Below are 26,466 nucleotides of genomic sequence, written 5' to 3' on the forward strand. Positions count from 1 at the left end.
AAGCTTGAAATCAGCCTAGGTAGGCTATGTGAAACCCTGTCTCCAAATAACACAGTAATATAATACTAAGGAAGATATTGATTTATTTTTGAAAAATATTTTACTAAATTTAAAGTGAAAATAAGGCAGGGGAAAGGCTTTAAAATTCTAAATCATTCTGTTACTGTCTTAAATGTTACTATTACTATTTTAAGTATGCAAGCCAAATTAAAAGAATTCTAGGCAACAGCTGAGTTATTGCATATTCATAGGTGTCTTGGGACACTACAGCATATAATCATGTTGCTGAAAGCAAGGAAAGGCTGGACATCATTTGGGGCCTGAATACCAGAGATGGAGTTCAGTGATGAAGTGATCCTCTAGAATGTGAGGGGCCCTGTGATCCAGCATAGTATTGCTTCTGTGTTCACAAACAAGTAACAAAGGAAGTACTGCCAATCATTAGCAATCCTTACTCACCTTTGATCCTCGTGAATTTTTTGAAGTTTACACTATTCTAGTGTTGCTGCCAACCTACTGAAGAGCACTTGCTTCACTCAAAGTTTCAAAGAGAGAGAGAGAGAGGCAGGTGATGTAGTTTAGTTGGTAGAGAGCTTGCCTAACTCACATGGTACCCTGGGTTTGGTTGCTGGAACCACCTAAAATCTTGTGATGCTTTTGAATAGAGATACAACATGATCTTGTTTCCCAGATGGCTTGCTTTCTGCTTAGTATTTGAAACAGAGTGTCTCTGTGTTGCCTGGATGGCTTCACCTGGCCTGGGATGACAGGAAAGTACCCCATGTCAGACACCTTGCTCAGATTTGACTGCGGGAAAAGGCCTGGCTTTGCACTTATCAAACGGGGGAGTATTTTATATATTCAAAGATAACAGAGAAAGGAGATGGAAAGAAAGAAAGCTAATTAAGTTTTTGCTTTGTGTGGGACAATGACCTGACTAGCAACCTCTTTGCAGACTCAGGGTTTCTTTAAATGAAGTGAATAATTGACTCCAGCCTCCCTAGGAAACGCAAGCAGTACATGCAGTCATTAGTGAAGAGCAGATTCAAAGGACAGTACAAAGAAAAGGTCTTTGCATGCTTTGATGTATCTGCAGGCAAGCTGTCTCAAGCCGAACAAATCATCAACTCTCCCTTTATCCCCTGAGCTGTTGCTCTTCAGCTTTCCTTGGAGCTGCCTTGCTTCCACTGACCACGGATTAGTTCCTTAAAGCTTGCATTTTGCATTTCCTGTGAGAGTTAGTTAGGGCTGTTTTTTTTTGTGGATTTTGTTTTGTTTTGTTTTTGTCAGCTTGGCACAAGCCAGGGTTGTTAGGAAAGAAGGAACTTCAGTTGAGAAAATGCTCCCATCAGATTGGGCTGTATGCAAGTCTGTGGGGACATTTTCTTGATTAATGATTGATGAGGAAGGCCTAAACCAACTGGGCAGATTGTCCTGGGTGATAGAAGAAACCAGGCTGAGCCAGACAAGAGGAGCAAGCCTGTAAGCAGGGTTCCTCAGTGGTCTCTACTCCAGTTCTTGCCTCCGGGTTCCTGCCTTGAGTTCCCTCCATGATGGACTGTGATGCAGACGTGTAAGTAGAAATAAATCATTTTATTCCCAAGTTGCTTTTCTTCATGATGTTTCATTGCAACATGTACTTTTCCTGACAGTACTTTTCCTGATTTCCTGCATTTTTAAATTTTTATTTTATTTTATTTAAAAATGCCATACATGGGGCACTAAAGAGATGGCTCAGTGGTTAAGAGCACTGGTTGCTTCTTCCAGGGGATCCAGGTTCAACTCTGAGCACCCACATCATGGCTCACAACCCTCTGAATTTCCAGTTCTAGAGGATCTAGCATCTTATTCTGGTCTCTGCAGCCACAATAGCACACACATAGCACACAGACACATGCAAGCACTCTCATGGACACCTCTGCCCAACGACTCAGAGGGATATTTTCCATCCCTGGCACTAGGGTTTCTTTTAGCTACTCTATGGAGCATTATCATCACATGTGGTTTAATTCCATTTAATTTAATTTACAGTTATATGTATATATAATTCCTCAGTAGTCTGAATTAAATATATGTTATGTATGTATTTTTGTGTGAGCATATAAAATAATATATTTCTCTATGGTGTTTGAAATCATCTTTAATGCCTTCTTAAAGAAATCTCATTGTACATTCTCTCCCTTTGCATGTTACTCTATCTTACCCTTCTCTCTATTGTCCTCCCTCCCAGTTTTTCCTATTTTTGTCCTTCATAGTTTCTGTGTTCTACTACCCACCCAACCCCCTATCTAGAGTTCCTTTACCTCTTCATCCCATGGTTACTTTCTGCTTTCCTAATTTATGTGCTTCCTTCAGAGTTAGGATCTACGGATGAGAGAGAACATTCAGCATTTGTATTTCTGGATCTGGGTTGCCATGGGTTACCCTAATCAGTACATTGTTTTTCAGCTCCATTCATTTAACTGCAAATTTCATTTTTTTCTATAAAAGCTGAATAGAACTCTGTAGTGTCTGTACACCACATTATCATTATCTATTCAGCAACTGAAGGACAATTGCGTTGTTTTCATTTCCTGGCTATTGTGAAGAGAACAGCCATGAACTTGGCTGAGTAAGTGTCTCTGTGTAAAGATAACAACTCTTTTGAACATATGCTGAAGAAAGGTAGAGCTGGGTCATATGGCCGATTTAGTTTCTTCCTTTGGAGAATTTGTCACACTGATTTCCAGACTGCTTGGAGCAGTTTGCAATCCTACCAACAGTGAATGGGGGTGGGGGGTTCCTGTTCCCTTTGCTCCACACCTCCTCCAGCATTTGTGGTGGGTTGTTGTGTTGAACTTGACCATTCTGATTCTAGTGTTAAGATGAAATCTCAAAGTATATTTAATTGGCATGTCCCTAGTTAAAAAGGCTGCTGAGTGTTTTCCAAGATATATTTTTTAGTGATTTTTATGTCTTCTTTTGAGAATTCTGTAATGCTAGCACTTGGGAGACACATCTCTGTGAGTCCCAGACAAGCCTGGTCTACAGAGTGAGTTCCAGGACAACCAAGGCTATTGCACAGAGAAACATTGACTTGGAAAAAGAAAGAATTCACTTCACATCCATAGCCCTCCCATTTTTTAAAAAAATTGGGTTATTTGTTTTCTTGATTCTTGGGGATTTTTTAAGATTTAATTTTATTCTTTTTAATTATGTGGAGTTATGTGTGTCTACAGTGAGTATATGCACATGAATGCAGGTGCCCTCAGAAGCAAAAGGCCTCAGATCATCTGAATTTGGAATTACAAATGGTTGTGAGCTGCTTGATAAAGGTGTGTTCTTTGTAAGAGCAGCCAGTGCTCTGAAGTGTTGAGCCACCTCTCTAGGCCCTTCTTTGCTTTTTAATTACCTGCATAGTTGTCTATTACGTGTAACTGGCAAAGATTTTCTCTTTCTCTAGAAACTTACTCTTCACTCAGTTGATTGTTTTCTTTGCTGGACAGATGCCTTTTACTTTCATGAGTTCCTGTTGGTCAGCTATTGCCCTTAATTCCTAAGTGAATGGAGTCCTGTTCAGAAAGTCCTTTCCTGCACTTTTGTCTTCTAAAGTATTGCCTATATTTTTTTCTTGGAATTGATTTCTTTTCGAAGCTCAGCCACTTTTCTTTCCCCTATTTGTTGAAATGTCTGTTTGTCTGTCTCTGTCTCTTATCTTTTCTTAATATTTATTCATTTATTTATGTTTGTACATATTTGTGTGTGAGAGTATGCATGTACCTGGTATTCTTGTAGAGGTCAGAGGACAACTTTGGGTGTTAGACCTCTCATTCCAGCCTACTATAAGGCATGAGCCAGTAAAATAGGAAAGTATAACTATGTAGCATATTTGCACAACCATTCTCTAAATTCCAGTGTAGAAAAAGAAATTTGTAATCCTCCAGGATACCACAATTTGGGATGACAGACATTGAGACAGGATCACAGAGACCTTGAATTTATCGCAACGCTCCTGACTCTGCATCCTCAATACTGGGACTCTAGACATATGCCATCACCAGGCAGTGAAATGTCATTACTTAAAACAACTTTGCAAACAGGCCTCATAAGAAGTCATTAGATTCTTACAGTCCTCTGTTTTGCTGCTCTATCCTAAAGGGGATGATCCATAATGTTTCTTTCACTGAAACAATATTGTTTCCATTATCAGCTGACTCTGATGTGGAAAGAGCCTCTGTATTAAATAAAATGAAAGGAAATGTGATATTTAGGCACTTTGCTTATAGACATTGGTTCTTGAATGTATTGAATTTGCTTAAAACAACCCCTTCGTAAAGATTGATCTGATCCATAATATAGAGTTCATCAGGTGGGGAAAATTGGGCTGCAACATTGTTTTTTCTGCAAATTTTAGTAAATTCTTCCTGTCTCTATTCTATTTAATGTACTGATGAGAATCTATCAGTTTGTGTTTGTACCAAATAACAGATATGACAAAACCTTTCATTAAAATTATATATATATATAGTAATATTTTAATAGAATATAGCCTAAAACCTAAAACTCTTCATTCTTCTAGTTTTTGTTGTAGTGGTTGTTGTATTGAATAGAGTCTCATTTTGTAGCCCTAGCTGGTTTTAAACTCCCAGTGATGTTCTTGTATCAGCCCCCACATTCTAAGATTACAAATATTCACTGCCATGCTTGGCTGCTTTTAGTCTTAATAGTACAAAAGCAACACTGTTAGTATATTGACAGAAGATTTCTGTCCCACCCATCCCAAAACCGTTCAGTCCCAAAGAAACACACAAAGAGCTACATTAATTATAAACTGGTTGGCCTAGTAGCTCAGGCTTCTTATTAACACTTACATCCTACGTTAACCCATAATTCTTATCTGTGTTGGCCACGTGGCTTGCTACCTTTTATCAGTGAGGCATTCTTATCTTGCTTCCTCTGTGTCTGGGTGATAACTGCAGACCAACCCTTTCCTCTTCCCAGAATTGTCCTGTTTTGGTCATACTTCCTTGGTGTGGGAGGTTCTTCTGTCTATGTGCATCTTTCATTGGTTAATGAATAAAAAAAAACTGCCCTGGCCTATTGATAGGGCAGAACTTAGATAGGCAGGGAAGATGGAACTGAATTCTGGGAGGAAGAAATCAGAGTCAGAGAGACGCCATGGTGCCACCACCAGAAATAGACCTGCTGGAACGTTGCTGGTAGGTCATGACCTCATGTTGATATATAGATTAATAGAAATGAGTTAAACTAAGATGTAAGAGTTAGTTAATAAGAAGTTAGAGCTAATGCGCCAAGCAGTAATTTAATTAATGCAGTTTCAGTATAATTATTTCAGGTGTAAGCTAGCTGGGCGGGCCGGGAACAAACAAGCCTCCCTCCTTGCAACACCTTCTGCCTGGTTGCCCCACCTGTACTTCCTGCCTGGCTACTGGCCAATCAGCATTTTATTAAAACAATACAAGTGACAGGGTATAAGACTATTGTCCCACAGCATTAGTATTCCTGAGCAAAAGGAATATAGTTCTACTTTCCTTCTTAGTGTTTTTTTTTACTTGCTGAAAACTAAGAATTTTATTTGGTGAAAAGAAAATGCCATGGGTGAATGAAGACAAAGTAAGAAGAATGCTATTATACACAGCTAACAGCAGTCTAGTTATAAATCTGATGTCTTATCCTGATTATGTTACTCTAATAAATTACCTTAGATTGGTGGTTCTCAACCTGTGGGTCACAACCCCTTTGGGAGTCACATATCAGATACCCTGCATATTAGATATTTACATACAATTCATAGAAGTAACAAAATTATAGTTATGAAGTGGTAATGAAATAATTTTTTGTTGGGGCTCACCACAACATGAGGAACTGTATTAAAGGACTGAATCGTTAGGAAGGTTGAGGACCACCATCTTAGACTAATACTTATGATTTCTAAACAATAGAAATTCACTGGTCACAAACTAGAGAGTAAGGCATCTAAAAAAGATCAAGTTCCAGGAGACAGACTGCAGGTCATGTTAGGACACGGCAGTATTGATGATGCCATCAAGTGTCCTCACATGGCTGAGACAAGACAGCAGCCAGCAGCCACTTTTTGTTGTTCTTGTTTTGTTTGAGACAGGGTTTCTCTGTGTAACTTTGGAGCCTGTAATGACACTTGCTCTGTAGACCAGGCTGTCCTTGAACTCACAGCGTCCACCTGCCTCTGCCTCCTGAGTGCTGGTCTTAAAGGCGTGTACACCATGGACTGGTGCTGAGGTCACTTTTCTAAGGACAGTAATACCATTCATGAGAGTTCCATCCATTTGACCAAATCACCACCCAAACACCCCAATTTTCAATTAACATTCAAAAGTTGAATGGAGGGTGGAAAACTTACTAACATTCACATCAAAGCATGAAATCAATATGCTTAGCTAAGAAAGTTACTGCCTATGAGTAAATTAATTTTTCATGGAAGGGAGAAGAAAGTAAAGTCGTAAGTAGTGTTATTTATGCTTTATTTCATAGGACTGAAGTTCAGCAATGTTTTCTATAAAATCCCCTGGCTGCAATTATGGGTTATATAGTCAGACATGAGACAGAATCATTGCTTCCACATACCCCAAGTCTTCTTTCATTGGCTAAACTTATCTTGGGCAAAAGTTACTTAATCTGTTCATTTTGTTTTGTTGTTTTCACTTGATTTTTTTTGGGGGGGGGGTGTTACAGGATCTCCCTACGTAAGCCGAGTTGGCCTGGAACTTACTATGTGTCCAGAATAGCCTTGTGTTAATCTTCCTGCTCTGCTTCCACAGAATTTTGATGTGTTTTTTGTTTGTCTACTTCTTATTAATTTTTAAATAAAATTTACATTTATTATTTATTTATTGACCCCCCCCAAATATCTCACTTTTTAATACCAACTCCTTATTGATGAGAATTTAGGAATTAAAAGGAAGTGGGGGGGGTGGTTACTAACATTCAGACCTGAGCATGGAATTGAGAAGAAAGGTGGAGTCATAAGTAGTGTTATAATTTGGGTTTATTTAAAGTACTACTTTATTTTGTGGGCTAGAAGTGCTGGTGTAGCAGAATGCATGCATGCTGCAGCATGCATCTACAAGTCAAAGAAAACATGTAGAAGTCTGTTCTTTCTGCCATTTAAACTCCAGGGATTGAACACAAGTTATCAAGCTTGGTGGCAAGTAGCTTAAAAGTCACTGAGCCATCTCACAGACCTGTTTATTTGTTTTTTTTTTTTTTTGGTTTTTTCGAGACAGGGTTTCTCTGTAGCTTTGGAGCCTGTCCTGGAACTAGCTCTTGTAGACCAGGCTGGTCTCGAACTCACAGAGATCCGCCTGCCTCTGCCTCCCTAGTGCTGGGATTACTGTTTATTTGTTTTTGAGATAAGACCTCAAGTAGACCAAGTTGGCCTCAAACTTTCTATTATTATTTTTATTGCTGTTGTTGTTATTATTACATTTGTTTACCTTTTGTGTGTACATATATGTATATTACATAGGTTTGTGGAGGATATCTGGGGAAGTCAATTCTCTTCTACTATGTGGGTTTCTAGGATCGAATTCTGCTAGTCAAGCTAGGTGACAAACATGTGTAACCACTGCGAATTCTCCCTGGTTTGTAGCCTTAAAAACTTTATGTGGCAAAGGATGACACTGAATTTTTAATCCATCTGCCTTCATGTTCTGAGTACTGGCGTTACAGCTATGTGCTACTGTGCCCACATTACATAGTGGCCGTGATCAAAACTAAGGTTTCATTGTGCATGCTAGGCAAGTGCTCTACCAACTGAACTACATCCCAAGTCCTATATACTGTACTTTCAGGCAGACTTACTATATAGCCTAATTTGGTCTGGGATTCATTATTATCCTGCCTCAGTCTCTCAAATGGTGGGATTAGAGGTGTGTACCATTACGCCTGATAGAAGTTTCTGTAAACCTTATTTTCTTACCTGAAAATGGGAATAATGCTACTAGTAGGGAAGAATGGTTAGCATTAAACATGGCAATGTTTATAAAATTCTTGAAGGAACATGTCATAGAGACACATGTTCATAACGAGTAGTGATTATAGTTATGACTTGCATTTTCTCTCCAGTAAAATTTTACCAGTAGAATTGCATTGGCATTTTAAAAGTGAAAAGAAAAGGAAGCAGATAGTCATCTGTCAGTTTGCTATTTAAGATTATAAATGATAAAGCAAGGATGCTTATTTCTATTTGATTCACTAATTAAAGTTTGCCTAACTGAAACAGTCTCATGTAGCCATGGCTAGCCAAAAACTAGGTATGTTACCAAGGGTGACTTTTAATTCCTTATACTCCTCTATACACCTCTTGAGTGCTGAGATTGCAGTCATTTCTATCATGCTGGCCTTTGTTGTTGTTGTTGTTTGTTTGTTTGCTTGTTTGTTTGAGATATTGTAATATACTATAGTCCAAACTAACCTTGGCGTACACAGCTAAAGCTAGCCTTAGTCATTGTATGCTTCTTGTCACAGGCCACTGGTACTAAGACGAGAGGCATAAGTTTCCACACCAGGCTCTAATTCATATTTTAATCTATTTCATATCCTATCATGATACACTTCTTAATGAATATCCCTTGAGACTATTAATTTACTCAGTTGCAGTGAAAAACAAAATTAAGAAAATAGATGAATCTGGAAAATATTAAGTGGGGTGATCTGGAGTCTGAAAGACAAAAGTTCCATTTTATTGCATATGCAGATTGTACTTATTAATGAATAGACATGTGTATGAATTGTTACCAATGTGAGTATACCCTATGAGCTACAAAGGAGGGAAAGATAGGTATTTAGGAAGAGAAGAGGAATAGGGCATGTAAGACAAGAAAGCAGGAAAAGATGTGGGGTGGATATGAGCGGACTAAAGGGACTGGGGGAGATTATATAGGGTAGAATTTTGTTTGAAAGTGCCATAACAAAACCTAATACTTTGTATACTAATTTTTAAAACAACATTAAAAAAACATACAATTCTGGAGCCAGGAGCAGTGTCTGTAATCCCAATACTGAGAAAACTAAAAAAGGAGGGTCTCTGTATATACAGGCAAGCCTGGGCTATACAGTGAGCAAGAGGCAATCCTAAGCTACACAGGGAGACCCTGTCTCTAAAGCACAACAGATAAACAAAAAAGAAAGAACTAGAACTAGAAAACAGCTATAGACTGGACACATCACTTGGTGATAGATGGCTTATCTACTGTATGCTACACTCCTACATCCATTTGCTTACCTGCTTTGTATGGTTGCTTCTGTGTTACTACAACAGACCTGAGTCCTTAAAAGAGATTATATGACCTGTATGCAAGGAATACTTGGTATGCATAGGCTGGGGTGTGGCTCGAGTGCAGAACGCTTGGCTAGCATTCTCAAGCCCTGGAGTAATGCCACCCAGCATCCACAAACACACGTTGAAAATCCCAGTCCTTTTCAACAAATATTGCTGACTCTTGACTTAAAAATATTTCTTAGTAATATGATCTTATATGATATACTTTATTGGGGATTCTATAATGTGTTTGAATTTTTATTTTTTTAATTAATATTATTTTTAATTAAGGTAGGGTGTATTTGCACCAAGAGTGCTCCTATCTATAGAGGTCATCTTATGCCCTCAAGTTGGAGTTACAGGCAATTGTGGGTCATCCAGTGTGGGTGTTGAGAATCAAACTTGTCTTCTACAAGAACAATGATATGCTCTTACCAACTAAGCCATCTCTCCAGCCCATTTTTTTTAATATTAATTTTGTATGAAAGTAGGAGATAGCTTAGTCAGTAATGTGTTTGCCAAGCAAGCATAGGGACCTGATTTCAGATTCCTATCATCCACATTAAAAGCCTGATGTCCTTCCTCATATCTTCCCTTCTGCTTTTCTATCTTCTGTGCCCTATCCCCATTTTCCTGCTCCCTAAACAACACTCTCCCCACTCACTGCCAGAGGGATTTTCTAATACTATATGGTCAGCCCTGAAAACATACATGCAAGTAACATTATCCAGACCAAACAGATTTTATTTATATATTTAGGCATATATGTGGGGCATGATGGTTACATGACTTTAATCCCAACTTTCAAGAGGCAAAGTCAGGAGGGTCTCTATGAGTTCAAGCGTAGCTTGTTGCACAAAGCCAGCCAGACTGCACAAAGAGACATGTCTCAAAATATAAGCACACACCTCCACATACACACACACACACACACACACACGCACACACGAAGGCATGCATACAACAATAATGACCATGAATTTGAGAGGCAGCAAGGAGAGGGGAGACATAGGAAAGGTTTGAGGATTAAAATGTTTGTCTTAGTTACTATCGCTTTGATGAAAAACCATGGGGAAGAAAGGGTTTATCTCGGTTATGTTTCACATTGCTGTTCATCACTGAAGGGAATCAGAGCGGGAGCTCACACAAGACCAGTACACAGGAGCTGGTGCAGAGGCCAAGAGGGGTGCTGCTTACTGGCTTACTCCCCATGACTTGCTCAGCCTGCTTTCATATAGAACCGAGAACCTATAGCCCAGGAGTATCCACATCCACAATGGGCTGGGCCCTCCCCCATCAATCACTAATTAATACCCTATAAGCTTTTCTACAGTCTGGCCTTCTGGAGGCATTTTCTCAACTGAGATTACGACTCCTTCTTGTGTCATGTTGACATAAAACTAGACAGCACATTAGTATAATCTCAAAATACTAAAAAAAATATATATTTAAAAAACTGGCCACAGAGGCACCCATGTGTAATCTTGGTGCTAGAAAGACAAGTAGAACCCTAAGATTAGCTGACTATCCAGTCTAGTCTAATGAGAAAGCCTCAGTTAACAGTGAGAGATCTTATCTCAAAAAATTATGGGTGGACAAGGACACAGGATGACAGCTGGCCTTCCACCCACAGAAGCACGCCCACATGTACACCCTTCTGTCTACATAAACACAAATGTTTGTAGCACTTTGTTAGGCTTAGTTAAAAACCTATGGGATCTTGTCCACTACCTGGAAGTCATTTTGCCTGTTCAGTATATGAATGGGGTGCTCTAGTGGGAAGACAGCTTTCCTGTCTGCTTGCACCCTTCTACCAGGTAATCGGATGACATTGGTAAACAACCCAGCCAGCACATATTTGATGTTGAAATAACCCAGAGATGTTTCTTTCCTCTTGTTTAAGTATCATGTTCCTTTTTATATGTATCAAAACTCCTATGAACAATGGGTTCTAGGTTGTGAAAAAGGATTGATTTTTATTCCTGTCTCTTTGCCTTTGTCCACTAGTTGAACGAAAAGTGCTACCAAGAGATGTTGCCTGGTGAGAGCAAAAATTCTTGTAGGTAAGCCTTCTATGACATTTGTAATAGAACCCCTCCGATATTTAGACAAATATCCAATTAACTTTATAACTGCAAGTTACATTTAAAAATGGTCTATGATTTAAATCTTTGAATTGCTTGTCATATGGTGACTCAAACTGTTCTAAAAATATTAAAGAAAAAACATGTAATCTTTTGCTACCAGAATTCTGCTTCCAGTTTAATTTAAAATAATCTTGTAACATTTATCTTAACTCTTAATTTTGGTAAACTGAATTGCATTTTTTTTCAATATCTGCCAAACAGGGGTTCACACTGATCAAAAAATGGATTATTTATCTTCAAGGGACCTTTTGAGTTCTATGGGTTCAGAAACATCTTGTGATTTCAGATCTACTACTTGTTTTCTGCCGTCATGCTGTGGTCTCATTAGTATTGTTTGCCTTGTGCCTAAGCTCCCCTATCCCTCATTCACACTCTGTCTTCCTTTTTCTCTCCCTCCCCCCCTCTCTTGCAGCAACAGTTTTACTGAGATTTAACTTTTATACCATACAGTTCACTTTTTAAGGGTATAACTCAATAGTTTTTAGCCAATTCATTGTGCAACAAACACAATCTATTTTTACATCTTTTCCCTCAAACCCTTGAGCAGTGGTTCTCAAAATTCCTAATGATGTGACCCTTCAATACAGTTCCTCATGTTGTAGTGACCCTAAACATAAAATTACTTCATGGCTACTTCATAACAGTAACTGTAAATTTGCTACTGTTAATGAATCTTGCTACTGTTAATGTAATGTAAATGTCGGATATACAGGATATCTGGTATGCAAGTGGTTGCAACCCACAGGTTGAGAACCATTGCCCTAAAAGGAACCCCTTCCCCCATGAGCTCCAATTTTTTATTTTCCTCCAACTCTTCTCCTCCTTAGAAACCACTAGCTTCCTTTTTTTTGTAAATTGCATGTAACTAGAATCATAACAACACATGATCTTTGTAGCTGGCTTTATTTTGAGTTAGCTCGATTGTGCAAAGTTCATCCACTCATTCAACATTGTCAGTATCTTTGTTTTTTAGTATGTTATTTTGCATATTTAGTAGATACAGACTCAAATATTGAAACATTGGAATTGTTGCAGAAATAGTAAATAGTGATAGTATTTTAAATGATTATGTATGTATATTCTCTCTTTTTCTCTCTTACACACACACACAGGCATACTCCCAAGAAAAAGAGACACAGACTCTGAACTTCACCAAAATGTGTTTTGAACATATTCAAAAATTAAGCAACCAATTCTAACAGATAAGCCATAATTTCTTTAAGACCCCAAAGCATGATGATTATGGGTTTTTAAATGTGCTTTATGATTTATTCCCAACATTATTCAAGATATCTTTAGCAGAACTTTCTTTTCCTGAAACCTTGAGTGGTTGAAATTTACATTCTGGTTAAGATTTCAATTCAAATATTTCACTCAAAACAATACTTTATAACCTAGACACACAAGTTGATCAATAGAGAGTAGCACGCTCACCTATCTTAACATTCTTATAAGTTACAGCCTTATTCATATGTCTTCTAAAAGCAAAGTGTTACATTCCTAGTATTTAAGAAGTTGAACCAGGAATATCACCTTGAGTTTCAGGATAACCTAGGCTACAGTGCAAGGACAGATTTCAAAACACAAAACAAAAAAGGACAGCAAGATGTCTCAGTTGCCAAAAACCTTGCAGTGCTAGCCTAATGATGACCTAAATTCCATGTCTGGAACTCATGTTGGCAGGAGAGAGCAAACTCCTGGAAATAGTCAACTAAATTCTATAGGTAGTCACTGTATGTATGCACTGGCATACTAAGTAGCTTTCCTGATTACGTTTTGGATGGGCTGTATTTGGTGGTCATAGTATTGGGTTGGTGAAGAAAAGGCAATTCTCATTTTTCTGATGCAAGCTGACTTTTCAAGGCAACCCAGAACTTAGACACAGTGAAACATGTAGTGATAACGATGATACTGATGGTGATAGTAATAATAATAATAATTTTTAAAATAAAACAATACCAGGCATAGTTGCCTGTGCCTTTAATTCCAGTATTCAAGAGGAAGAGGCAGGAGGATCTATGTGAGCTACAGACAAACCAGGGCCACATAGAGAGACTCTGTTTTATTTTTAAAAAAGTTCTTAATACCTAAAAAAAAAATAAAAACAAAATGTAGTATGTGTCAATTAGGTAGACAGCATTAGGTACTTAATAGCCCCATATAAAAAATAACACAAAATATCTGTAGACAAAAGCAAGACATTCTATAATGTAGTATTCAATGATTGTAAGACAAGAGTCACAAGTGTTTTATGTTTCTACAGTAAGTACGTCCAATACAGTCTCCAGCGCACATCTGTAGATTGGTTGCTGGACTCTTGCATTTGCGTCTAACCTATGCGAATCCTATAGTGTACTTTAAATCATTAGATAAAATGGCAGTTGTATTATTTAGAAAATAACAGTGACAAGGGAAAAGGACTCTATGTTGTTAGTAAAAGATAAAATCCAAAGATATTTGCTGCTCACAGTTGACTGAATCTGGCAAATAGGAGGAGGTCTGGCACCTCTGGTAATTTATCTTTTCAATGGATTAAATAGATGACAGCTCAAGCAATCTGTTTACCCATTGATGGTATCAGGAGTCCTTTACTTTGGGCAAATCCCTAGCTTTTGTTTTGCAAATGGAAACCTAGGAGGCCAGAAAGGAAGCCCAATCCCAAAAACACACTTCAAACCCCCCTTTTTTTCGTCATAAGAGGACTTCTGAAGCTTCTTTTTAGCTTTTAATGTTTTACCCTTTTTCCAAACCTCCTTGAGCTTGCCACAAAGGAACATCCTCTAGGGGTTTCAGACCTGCTATTTTCATACATTGTTTTCATAATCCCTACAACATGCATTCAATGTAGTTTATCTTACATTGTTTTCTCATTATTTCACTTGCGTTGATTTTGCCATTGAACTAGTATTAGAAGACTAAGTCTTTGTGTTCTGCAAATATGCTTTTTTCATTCTTCTTAGGATAATTCAAGGGTAGTACCTAGCAAGCACTTATAAATGAATAGTCGTAGATTCACCCACTCATTTATTTAGCTGTTTATTTATTTATAAGTTAGGTCATGGAAGGACAACTTTGCCTAAGCTGGTATCAAAGCTTCATTGCTGCTACCTCAGCCTCCCAAATTACTGGAATCACAGGTGTGTATCCCCATGCCCATTGCTTAAATCAATCTTTTAACAGACAACAAAGACAAGGGGCACAGGGACACTGGAAATTTTAACCCACCCAATGATGACAATGACTTTCAGTGAAGCTGTAGAATAGAAAGCTAATGTTGGTTTAAAATGCCCAAAGCCTATCAAATGTATTTCAACCAACTTTTGCTTTTTATTCTTAGTTTCAACAAAATTCTTAAGTAGCTACAGATATGTCTCAGTAATTTTTTTGACAAAATGTCTATGGAACAACCGGCTTGCATTACAAGACCTTCACACTCAGTGTAAACTCTGCAGCTAGAAAAATATTTCACAAATGCCGAGTTAAAGAATTAGCATCCGTGATTCACATATGTTTTTATTTTGAGTTGGAAACGTGAAAAGCAGTCCTCATTAAACAATAAGATTGCTTATTGAAATTATCGCTCTCTGGTTCAAAATGATTTAAAGACTTTTCCAGCTCTACCAAGATTTACTCCATGACTAATATTTTAATTACCTGAGAAATCTTTAAAATCACACCTCATTTTAATAAAAATGATTTGTCAGAACATGATAAATAGAAATATACAATCAAGAGTTAGTCCAAGAATCTAATGCATTATACACAGAATACAATTCTCATATAAGACAAAATTGTTAAAAATAATGATGGTTTTCATTTTTGTTTTTTTGTTTTTTGAGACAGGGTTTCTCTGTGTAGTCCTGGCTGTCCTGGAACACACCATGTAGACCAGGCTAGCCTTGAACTCAGAAATCCGCCTGTCTCTGTCTCCTGAGTGTTGTGCCACTATGACCCAGAAAAATATTGAGTTCTTGAAATTGTGAAATTTAAATTGTGAAATAGGTACAATTAACTGATGCAACTGGGACTGGGACTTTGTGTGGTTCTAAAGTAGAGTGCTTGTCCAGCTATGCTCAAAGCCTCAAGTTCAATCTCAAATACAAACAAACAAAAACATCCTATAACTTAAAACCAATAGAGTAAATCTGTTTGATAAATAATTTAGTATTTAACTGACCAAGATTATCTTAAGATTCTATTATATAAAGTTTTTGTAATCGAATTACATTGGAATAAAGTATAGAAAGAATGATACCATTTTCTTAATTTATTATTAGTTTTCAACTTTTTATATGTATTAATTTATTATTGCCAGATGAGGATGGCACTCCCCTTTAATCCCAGCACTCTGGAGTCAGAGGCAGGCACAGATCTCTGAGTTTCAGACCAGCCTGCTCTACAGAGCAAGTTTCAGAACAGCCAGAGTTACACAGAGAAAATGTCTCAAAATAGAAAAAAAAATTGTGTGTGAGCTCAGTTGTGCATGCTGTCATGCCCATGGAAGTCAGTTGACATTTTTCCTTCTACCATGTGGGTCCCAGGTATCCAACTCAGGTTATTTAGTTTGGTAGCAAACACCTTTCTTTACTTGTTGAGCCATGATCTTTCAAGACCTTTAATTAAATTACTAATAGTATTTTTATTTTATTTTGTTTTGTTTTGTTTTCTCTGTGTAGCCCTGTCTGTTTTTAAACTCTTCGTGTAAAACAGTGCAAAGTAGACCTTGTAGGGTGGGAGCCAGAGGCCTCACCATGGGTGGGAGACAAATACACCATGCAGGAAGTGTTATGGTTTTGGTCCCTTTAAGAGACAAGCCACACCCATTCCCCTCCCCATCTGCTGAGGCAGGCTGATCTTCAGCTTCCAGCCTGAGCTTGTTCTCTTTTTCATCTTCCTCTCGGAGAGGCAGCTTTGCTTCTGCCTCTCTCCCTACTTCTCTCTTCCCCCCTTCTCTGTCTCTTTCTCCTCTTCTCTCTCTCTCTCTCTCCCCCTCTCTCTCTGTGCCCCCCTTCCCCCTTCCCCCTCCACAATCCCCTGAATAAACTTTCAACCTCACCCTGCATGTCGTGTCTATCCATGTTTCTGTCTTCTGCCCGCCCGCCATGTGTCTTCCTGCCTGAAACCAGCCATTGCTCGGGGACCAGCAGCCTACTCTGCCTGTGGCCCACTGCCTGCTGCCACATGGCCCGCCACCACTGCTCTGGGACCAGCAGCTGTCTCTGCCTGGGACTGGCTGCTCCCAGGGCCTACTGTCTGCCTCCACATGGCCCACCGCCACCGTTCAGGCCACCGCTCGCTCTGGGACCAGCAGCCATTTCTGCCTGGGACTGGCTGCTCCCAGAGCCCACTGTCTGCCGCCACATGGCCCGCTACCACCATTTTGTGACCTACAGCATTTCTGCTGCCTACTGCCACCAGGTATCTTGCAGCCAGAGACAGCTGCTGGTCCCAGAGCAGTGGTGGCGGGCCATGTGGCAGCAGGCAGTGGGCCCCAGGCAGAGATGGCTGCTGGTCCCCGAGCAATGGCTGGTTCCAGGCAGGGAGATACATGGCGGGCGGGCAGAAGACAGAAACATGGATAGACACGACATGCAGGGTGAGATTGAATGTTTATTCAGGGGGTTATGGAGGAGGAAGGGTGAAGGGGGGGACAGAGAGAGAGGGGGAGAGAGAGAGAGAGAAGAGGGGAAAGAGACAGAGAAGGGGGGAAGAGAGAAGTGGGGAGAGAGGCAGAAGCAAAGCTGCCTCTCCGAGAGGAAGATGGAAAAGAGAACGAGCTCAGGCCGGAAGCTGAAGATCAGCCTGCCTCAGCGGATGGGGAAGGGAATGGGTGTGGCTTGTCTCTTAAAGGGATCAAAACCATAACATTCCCAGGTCTTCCTTATAATAAAAAGCACATACGTCAAGGAAGCAGAAAAGGAAGGACCCAAGATGGCGGCGGACAGGTCAGAGGTAATGAAAGTGGGTGTGGCTTGTCCCTTAAAGCGACAGGAAAGCACAACAGGAAGAGCTTATGTGGGAGTTTTATTGAGCTAAAGGGAGTGGGGAAGGGAAGAGAGAAAGAGAAACTCAGAGAGGAAGAAGAGGCAAGGATCAGTCTGACTCTTCAGAAGAGCTGCCAGAAAACAGAGAGGGGGAGTGGGGAGAGCTTCTCTCTTAAAGGAACCTTTGTACCTGTGTACATATGTAGTGATGTAGCAGCCATAGGACCCTGGGTTGGCCAGGGTACTGCCTGGGTTTATTTTGCCAGGTGACAGGGGCCAGCATAATGCCTGAATCTTAACAACTTTCTTTGTAGACCATGTTGGCCTCAAACTCAGAGATCTACCTGCCTCTGCCTCCCAAGTTCTGGGACTAAAGGCAAGCAGCACCATGCCAGATTAAATAATTTATTTATTTTTTAATTTACTCTTCAATAACAAAATAAGTTATAAGATAACAACAAACACATTGGTATAGGACCATACAGACCAAAACCCTCAGAAAATGTCAGAGAAACCCTGTGGACTAGATTGAAAAGGTATTGGGAAAAGCAATAATGAAAATGGAAACACACATGCAGAAAGGTAGAATGGACAGAGAAAAAAACCTAAGAGAGAACTTGAATCCTTTTATGAGCTTCAAGAAGGATAGGAGGAAATGCTTTCAACTTTTTATGATATTGATTTATCACAAAGCTGTGATGGATAGAAAATTGGAGACAGAGGGAAAGAGCTAAAAACACCAGGTTATTGATTCACAAGGTCCTAAGAGACCTATACATAGCTTTTCCTTACTATTGTTTTACAAGAATAGACCCATAAAATAACCATTAGTACAATAAACTTTCACTGAATTTCTACAGACAAGAGGACTTTGTAAGGAGCTGTTAGAGGACTTAGAGCCTATCACCTGCCTGCAAGCACCTGAGGGGACACCAAAGAGCATCTGGGCAGGGTGATTTACATAGATAAGAAAACCAGCAACTTTAGGTTACCTTTGTAAACTATCCTCTGTGTGTTCAATTCATAGAGTGAAAGGGCAGAAAGGAGTGAGGCTCCAGAGATCAAAATGTTGACCTTTGAAAATATCCTTGGAATGAAAGGTAGCTTGGCTATATCTTTGCCTATCTTCGTGGTACGCATTACAAAGGATTTCTACTGGGGTTATACTGTTGGGCTTGTCAAACAGGAATCTCAACTACAATCCAAAAGTTTGCTTCTGTGTGCATAAGGCTCACATTATCTGTTGGGAATTACTGAGGTAATGAGGTATCACACCATGGTTTTAAAAGTATGCTAAACTGCCATTAAAGGGTGAAGCTTGACTGAGGGTGTGTGTGTGTGTGTGTGTGTGTGTGTGTGTTGTGTAGAGGATGCTTTGTTTTTGTGCTGAGGATTAATCCCCGTGTGCTGTTCCCTGTGGGGAAACATTCTACCATTGACACACCCCACCTCTTTTGACTGAACTTGGAGACTTTTAGAGGTGGTGGAAAGATAGTTCAGTTGATAAAGGGCAGGTCTGGCAAACATGGGAATCCCAGTTAGAGGTCTTTTTTTTTTTTAATGCATAGCTGGGAAGATGCCTCTTTGGATAAAGCTCTTGCTGGTGCAAGTAGCAAATTCCTGAAAATCCTGGTGCTCAGGAGGTAGAGACAGGATCCCTGTGAAAAGCTGCCTAAGTTCTGGTTCAGCCTGAAACCTGCCTTAAAAAACAAAGAACTCTACCACTACACGTGACACCTCTCTCTCTCTCTCTCTCTCTCTCTCTCTCTCTCTCACACACACACACACACACACACACACACAGGCCACATGCATACACACAGAAAGAAAAGAAAAGATGTGTAGCACCATCTCTTTAGGCATGTTGCTTGGGGTTATCCTCTAACCTCCACACAAGGGCATACAAATAAAACCTGAAAATGGACAAGATGGTTTCTGTTTTGTTTGTTTTACAGGACCTAAAGTACCCCAGGCAGGCCTTGCTTACTACTGCTAAGGATGACCTTGAACCTCCTGCCCAGATCTCCAACTTGTTAGGATTTCAGGCAGAGATTCACTTCAGGTCTTCCCAATTCTAGGCAAATACCTTACCAAATATACTACCTTCCCAGGTATATAAGGTTTTGGTTTGTTTTTACTAAGAACCAGATACCTGTAAATAAAACATACACTTAACATTTAAAACTTTTTTTCTACCTTTTTTGAGAGAAGTTTTCTACTCTGTAGCCCAAACTAGCATCTGCCTCATGAGCACTGGGGCTAGAGATAAGTGCCATTATTCTACATCGCAGCATTGCTACAGTCTGTCTTATTTTATTTTACAGTTAATTCATTCATTAAGCACGTGCTTATATACATTCCAGTGCAATTCACCTGTGAGGTGACCTTATGTGCTAGTCAGCGGACACCTTTGAAGATTAGGTTCTCTTCTTCCACCACTTTCTGGAATTGAGCTCACATCTTCAGACCTTGTGGCAAGCGCCTTTGCCCATGGAGCCACCTTGCTGTCCTTCTCTGCCTTATTTTAAATTCTGGAACTAGAAAAGTAAAGTAAAATCAAATACAAAGCTAAACTAGACGAACTCCCCTGTACTGGAACACTGCCAGAAACCTGATGCACTGTTGTGACATTAGTGATTCTACCTCAAAAGTGGGTGGGAATTGTTCAGTAGTGACGGGCATAGTAAAGGTAGAGAACCAAACTTTCCTATTTAGTGTGTCCAAAAAATGGAGTGTAAAGTGTGCCAGTGACCATACTAAGCCTTGGGCTAATTACGGAAAACTAGGAATCTCACTCTGGAGCCTCCTGTAAATGCGCGTGATAGCACACTGCATGCTCCACCCTGCCTGACTCAGTGCAACGTGACACATAACAGAAATTTAATGTCTCTTAAAAGCACGAGTGCACTCTCATTATTCACCTTTCTGGGCCTTTTCTAAGGTCTCATAGTTGGCTAATCATTGACTAATAATTACCCATTTTCTCCAGTGCCAAGTCTTTGCCTGCTAGTCTAGTTTGTAGGCACTGTGTACCCCCCTCATTTAAGAAGGCCTAGAGCCAAGGTGGTAGCACTTGCCTTTAATGCCAGCACTTGGGAGGCAGAGGCAAGCAGATCTCTTTTAGCCCAGTGTGGTCTATAAAGTGAGCTCTAGGACAGCCAGGAATACATGGAGAAACCCTGTCTTTAAGCCAAAAAAAAAAGGCCTTGGATTCACTACAAGTCCTATCCTCCCCTATTCTCTTTGCCTTCAATTCACTGTGTAGTACAGGTTAGCTCAGAACATTTTAGCAATCCTCTTTCATCCTGCCCTTCCTGGGGTCACAGGTATAAAATGCCACACCCAGAATAGAGTAGTTTCTCTGGGAAAATTCATAGTAAGTATTTGATAGAGAAGCACAATGATGAAAGCATTAAAACATTGGAGGAAAGCATACATTATTTAAATTAACTTTACCTTTATACTTTCTATAATAAAATCTTTGAAAAGATTTCATATAGCATATAATTTGCATTAATTAAAAACATTATGTTTATTTATTTACTTGTGTGTGTGTGTGTGTGTGTGTGTGTGTGTGTGTGTATGCACCAAGACCCAAGAATGAAGGTCACATAGAACAGTTCACTGCTTCCATAGTTTGGGTTCAGGGTTGGAACTCAGGTAGACAGGTTTGACAAGTGTCTTTACCCACTAAGCCATCTCACTGGCACTTGCATCCAAGTTTTAAGCTTCTCCTATTTTCCAATTCTTTCCTGGCATATGTAACACAGAACTCAACTGAACCAACTTTAAATTTTTACCAAACTTATCAAGCGCACACCTCCTGAACAACAACAAAAATGTTTAGGGCTGGAATGGTGATGATTTTTTCCCCTACTGTTCTCTCCTACAATTCAATTTAGACAGGATTCAGGGGAAACTTTCACCTTTGGGCCTCCAGGCTGATTTTGGACCTAGGATGAGCAGCCAATTGGAAGAGATCCTGAGGGGAAACGTGTAGTGACAGTGACAAGGAGGCGGGACTATGGGCAAGGGAGAAGATAAAATGAAACCACACAGGTCTCACACAGGTCTCCAAGTTTTCTCAGGGGCCAGGACGCGGAGAAGACCTAGTGACTCTTGCAATGCAGTCAAGGGATTTCTACTGCCTCTTCATTCTTTCACCTACCTCTCACGCTTCAAGTACAAAGCTACCAGACAGGTGATTTAAGCCAACAATTCATTTGGCTGGAGCCAAATACACATGGGCCTTGCCCTGACTATGATGAAATGGGCGTGGTAGCGCTAGGAGGTTAGCCCAGTACTAGATGGTTGAGCCCTGAGATCACCAATTTGAGGCCAGCCTTGGCTACAAAGTGTGACCCTCTCTCAAAACGTATCAGGCAGAAACAAAGGGAAAGTGGATAGAGGTTTCCCCCGCAAAGTTCTTTGGCGCCAGGTCTGGACAGAGCAACATTTTGTTCTACACCTTCTTAATGAAGAGAAAAACTGCACCTTCACCCCCATAGCTGACGTAAATAGGCAACATTCAAACACGATCCGAAACCCCTAACCTTACATTTATTTCAGTAATTTTTTTAAACATGTATCCCAAGCCAAGCACTATAGATTTATAAGTAGTTCTTACACCAGGTAGGGAGTGAAGAATAAGACTTGCAAACACAGAGTTCCAGTTCTCAACTCTCCTGAGTGTCCATCCCTCTGCCTAGTTTCTCAGCTCCCAGCCCAGTTGATGTGACAGGCTCCTGGCCCAATCCCCTTCCTGGTTCCCAGGCCGCTGGTGAACACCACCCAAGCCAATGGCTGCTGCCGCAGGGCAGAGGGGGCTGGCAGCAGGGGAGGGAGCGCTGGCTTTAGAACCACAGCTGCAGAGATTCCTAGGGCCAGAAGTTGTCTGAGTGCTTGGTGGGAAGCTTTCGGGCCAGATCCACGAGTCTGCAACTTTACGTAAGTGCTTTCCAGCTCCAGCGCGAGGGGAAAAGGGTTTTCTGGGCGTGGGCAAGAGTGGGTCCTGGCTAGAGCATCTCCCGGAACCTCAGCCAGAACGTGCCTTGCACCAGAAGGCGGGGGTTGGGCAAAGGGGGAGACGGAGGAAAATTTCATCTGGGGTCTGAGGCTCCAGGACGATCTTTTGCCTCCAGGGTGGGTGAGAGCTCCAAAGGGTTCCTTATCCCTCACCGGCTGCCACTACTTTTTCTGCTTACTGTGCCTGCTCTCTGGTTACTCTTAACGTGTTGCTCACCGCCGGCGGGAGGTTCTCGGTCCTAGAAGCCAACCCCTACCCAGATTCCCTAAGGCAGCAACTGCCCTGGAGTGGAAACCGTGTGCCTAACTTCCCTCTGCCTTCCTTTCTCAGCTACTGCCATTCCCCAATCCATCCCTCCCTCCCTCCTCAGCCACTGGGAAATCCTGGAGCCCTCAGCCTAGGTTGCCTTCAGCTAGTTTCCGGTCAACTGCTAAGGGTGACCCAGCGGGCTCCTGAGGACCCCGTGGCTCCTGGAAGGGAGGGACGCCTAGAGGGTGCGGTGGCCCTTGGAAGGAACCTGGCCTTGGCTGCCCACCTTCCGCCCGCTCACCTCTCTATTTCTTACTCTGGGCGTCGGGACCGTGCCGCGACTCCCTATGAGTAAGCAGTTTTTTTTGTTGTTGTTGTTGTTGTTTTTTGTTTTCTTTCCGTTGCAAACCTCTCCAGGCTAGCCCAGAGGTATCTTTCGATTCTCTCCCCTAGCCACGCGCTGGCGGTCCTCTGGCGTCCTAACTGCTCAGGCTCTGCAACCCAGAGCTCACTAGCCCAGCTTCGGCACCGGGGACCGCTTAGGATCCCTGGGAGGTTGAGCAAACAGGGTAGCTGGAACCCCATTCCCTGGCACAGCTGCACTTGCCTGTGTTTACTTTTCTCCACCCGCCTTACTTTAGCGACCTAATGAGAGGCCTGGGGACACAGACTACCCCCGCCCTGGCGGGTCGCCAGTCCCAAAGTTGCTGCTGCCTTTCTGCTTGGTCAAGTGCTGGCGGTTCCGAACCTCCGCCTGGCTCCAGGCCCTAGCTGTTACAGCTTGGCTGACACTTTACATCCTAAAGACTTCTTGATTTTCACTTGAGCTGTGGAACTTAACTACCCAAGTCGTTCAGGTCTAACTTGGATTTGATTTGGGGAGCCTAACTGTATAGGACCATACAGAAGGGATGCTGCTATTGCTCTTCCTGTTAGGGGTAATGTAGACTGGGTGAGGGCGTTGCGTGGCCACAGTAGTTAGAAGATGTAGATAAAGTTAAAATCTACTGAACAGTCAGCATTTGCTCCATTTCAACATCGCTATGTGTTTGAGAGTCTAAAAATTTATCCCGGAGATTTTTACTGTGAATTGCAACTTAATGGCTGAGGTCCCACACAGGCCATTGACATCACGTGCCTTTAAGTGTCTGATGCCCCGAGGGTAATGGTCACATGACTTCTTTAGACGTTAAAACAGGAATGCAATGGCTGAGGCCCTTATTCCAAAAGCTACCAAGACAAAACAGTGGGAGGGGGCAATGTATGTCAGCTAGCTTCCACTGAAGGGATTTCTTGGAATTGCCCGAGGGAACAGGCGGGGATTTGTTGCTCTGATTTTTAAACAAAATAAAAATTAAGCAAAATATTTTAAAAATGAAAAAAGAGGCACTGTTTTAAGAACAAAAGCTTGAAATACATGACATCCGCTTTCCAACAATTCCATATGGCTTTTCTAAATTTTAAAATATTTTAAAATAATTTTCTAAGAAAGCTAACCTTTATCTCATGTCCCATTTCATTGCTAAATTCTAATTTTGAAGTCATATCTCACAAGATAGTGTTAAAAATATAAAGAATACCCATATTCCTTGGTCTGGCCTATACTTGCATTGAACTTTTCTCTATATTGGGCATCTACTTAAAGGTGGTGAATCATCCCTTGACTAAAATTAGTTATCAGTTATTTGTAGTTTGGACTAAATTGGCTCAGAAATCCTAGCCAAAACTAGTTGACACAAAATTTCCATAGTTGGTTAGGGATTGTGTTCCAGAGTGGTTTGGTTAGAAGACTATGAAATGACTTTCCCATATTATCCTATATTGTAATTGCTCCTTGGAGAAAACATGGCTGTTTCATTATTTCAGTTGTATATTATAACTATGGAAACAAGGTAGAGCAGCCAGGTGTGGTTGTGGCAGACACTGTAATCCCAGCTCTTAGAAGCTAGGGACAGCAGAATCAGGAATCCAAAACCTAGAAGAACTACATGATTAAAACTATAAGTAAATAAGTTATGGAAACAAACATATGGAAGAAAAGAAACATAGAGTCGTCTCCAAGGTAAGGAACTTACTTACTTACTTTTAAAAATAGGCTGTTTGCACATATTAGTTGTTAAAAACAATGAATGCAGAAGCTACAAAAATGAAATGTGGGTAGTGGTTGAGGAGGCTTCGCAGATGGCTCACATGATAAAGCATTTGCTGGCAGTCCTGACTGCCAGAGTCTAATCTATTGGGTAGAAGAATTGCTCCTGCAATTTGTACTCTAATGTTTACACATCATTCCTTGGCTTTGTGTGTGCATATATTCACACACACACACACACACACACACACACTAATTATTTTTTAAAGTTACTGGGAATGTTTAAGAAATTTTTGCTTTGTGTCTTTCCTCCCAGACTTTCTACTTCTGTTAACCACTGAAGAACTTCTGTACCCCAGTTTCAGCTGTGCATAAGGTTCTGAGCATGAAAACTATAGCTATCTTAAAGCATACGGTTCTGTTTTCCCAACCAGCCTGTTGCTCTGATTAGCTAGGAAGAAGTCTGAATTGTACCTGAACTCCTAGAGTTGAGCCCCCCTAGTGGAAGTGAAGTGACAATATAATTTTAGACTTTATTTATTTATTCATTTATTTATGTTTTTTTCTGGGTCAGGGATTCTTTGTGTAACAGTCTTGATTGTTCTGGAACTCGCTCTGTAGACCAGGCTGGCCTTGAACTCATATAGAGATCCACCTACTTTTGCCCCTGGAGTTCTGGGATTAGTGTGTGCCACCATTGCCTGGTTAATTTTAGACTGACTTAATCTCTTTGTTTGTTTCTTTTTTTCTTTCTTTCTCCTCTCTTTCTTTCTTTCTTGACTGAATTTCTAATAAAAATTTAACTTTAAAAAAATCAGTCAAAGAAATTGTCTATGAAACTCAGCATTATGTGCTATGACTCAACACTAATAACCATTGTTAATTTCCTACTTTGAAAAATGTTTAGATAGATATATAAAATGATATTAGTTATAGCTGGGTGAAGATTAACACAGTCTGTATGATTGTTGTTGTTATTTTGTTAATCTAAAGTTATTTCAAAATTGGTTGAAAGCCAGTTATGGTAACATGCATCTCTCATTCCAGCATTTAAGTGGCAGACATAGGAGGATCAGGGATTCCAGGTCATGCTTGAGCCTAGCCTGGTTTCCATAAGAGCCTGTCTCAATAAGTCAGGAAGAAAAGTATTTTACAGAGTTTTTTTTTGAGTTATACTGAAGTTTTTCTTCTTTAATCATTATTTATTTTTTATGCAATACAATTTGATCATATTTTTCCCCCAACTCCTCCCAGATCCTATCCACTCAGCTTTATTTGTTCTTCCTCTTTCTCTAAAAGCAAAATAAATATCAACACAATTAAGACAAAAAATACTAGATTCAAATCATTTTTAAGAGGTGGAATACTGATAAACTTGACTGCAGCTTTTATACATCATAGAAAACCAGAATCATGAGCCTGTAAGATGGCTCAGTAAGTAAAGGCACATATCATCACCTAGCCTGGTAACCTGAAATGGATCCCCTGGGCCCACATGATAGAAGGTGAGATCTGATTCCTGAAAGTTGTCCTTTCACCTCCTCCACATATGAACCAAGACACTTAGTAAGATGTCATGCATCCCAATCCATGCTAAACAGAATCACCACTAATTTCAGGTCCGCAGCACTTCTTAAATTGCCCATACATTTAAAACAACCCTCATTGCTGCT

The 26,466-nt window shown here is 40.5% G+C and overlaps 1 non-coding gene across 1 annotated transcript; it reads right to left on the reverse strand.

Annotated features, from left to right (window-relative positions):
- Positions 1-11,204: 11,204 nt before the first annotated feature.
- Positions 11,205-11,331, reverse strand: LOC121441165. Its single transcript, XR_005973432.1, has one exon. It is a non-coding gene; the product is annotated as a small nucleolar RNA SNORA40 (small nucleolar RNA).
- Positions 11,332-26,466: the final 15,135 nt, after the last annotated feature.

The sequence above is a fragment of the Microtus oregoni genome, unplaced genomic scaffold, assembly GCF_018167655.1.
Source record: "Microtus oregoni isolate MIOR12 unplaced genomic scaffold, Mior012 000073F_ref0000255, whole genome shotgun sequence".
In the NCBI taxonomy this organism is placed as follows: Eukaryota; Metazoa; Chordata; class Mammalia; order Rodentia; family Cricetidae; genus Microtus; species Microtus oregoni.